The following is a 1,012-nucleotide window of genomic DNA, read 5'->3' as shown; positions in this document are numbered from 1 at the left end:
GTTAACGCTCGATCGTGTCGCTGGGCAATCGTCTGCTCATTGCTCATCATCATGGCTTTCAATTGAGCTACCTCACTGTAGATCGAGACAGCAACGCATGAGAGCAAAAGGAAGTAAAGACGACGTGAAATGCTGCGTTCCGTGATCATGGATGGCAAATGTACTTGAGCTTTCTGAAGAAAATCGAGAAATGAATGACTGGAGGTGCAAGATCACGTATATGCAGCGCCTGTAGCATATTTTCCATTCCCCATACAAATTTTACGACTTGGAACCACAGACACTTCGCATAAACAAGGATATGTACTGGCTATAGCTGATTCAGTGGATCCTGTAAGCCTTTCCTCAAAGCACAACGAATTAGAGCGTCAGAAAAATAAATGTTTTGGCTAGAAATACATCATAACACGTTGAAGCTTACAGAAACAGCCGCATATCACATTCTGATTCTGTCGTGTGTTGAACATTAGCAGTCTCTGCCTCTACTTCCCCAGTATGGAACTGTTTCAATCTTGCTCGATTTGAATTATTTCTTCGGATTTTTGCGAGGAGAGTTGTCTACGTCAGGTTCAATGTTGGGTGTATTGTTTAATTCTTCTATGTAGTATTTTGGTATTAATCTGTGGAATCACATCCTGAGACTCAATTGGAGAATAAGCGGCAGGAAAGGTGCACCTGTTGCATTATCTTGGGTCATGTCGTCATAAAGCCACATTCTACTCAAAACGCATTTCATTCAAAGCGACAGCAACCTGCACATTACTTAGAATGCTCACATCGACAACGTCAAGGCGGATTTCATAAGTAGCCATGTGTTTAAAATAGTTTACACAAGCTTTCCCAGATGATCCGAAGATCGAGGCTTATCATATGGTGCGGCACTGACAAACTCAATTTGCTAATTCTGATTCAACTACTAACGTAAGCTACATCAAATGGACTATCCGTAATGTTGTGAACTCGAAGGCTTTTGTAGATCCTTTTGAATGCTAACGGAGTGCACTCTGTGAGT

Source organism: Plasmopara halstedii, assembly GCF_900000015.1.
Source record: "Plasmopara halstedii genome assembly, contig: Scaffold_526, whole genome shotgun sequence".
In the NCBI taxonomy this organism is placed as follows: domain Eukaryota; phylum Oomycota; class Peronosporomycetes; order Peronosporales; family Peronosporaceae; genus Plasmopara; species Plasmopara halstedii.
This window is presented reverse-complemented; position numbering follows the sequence as displayed.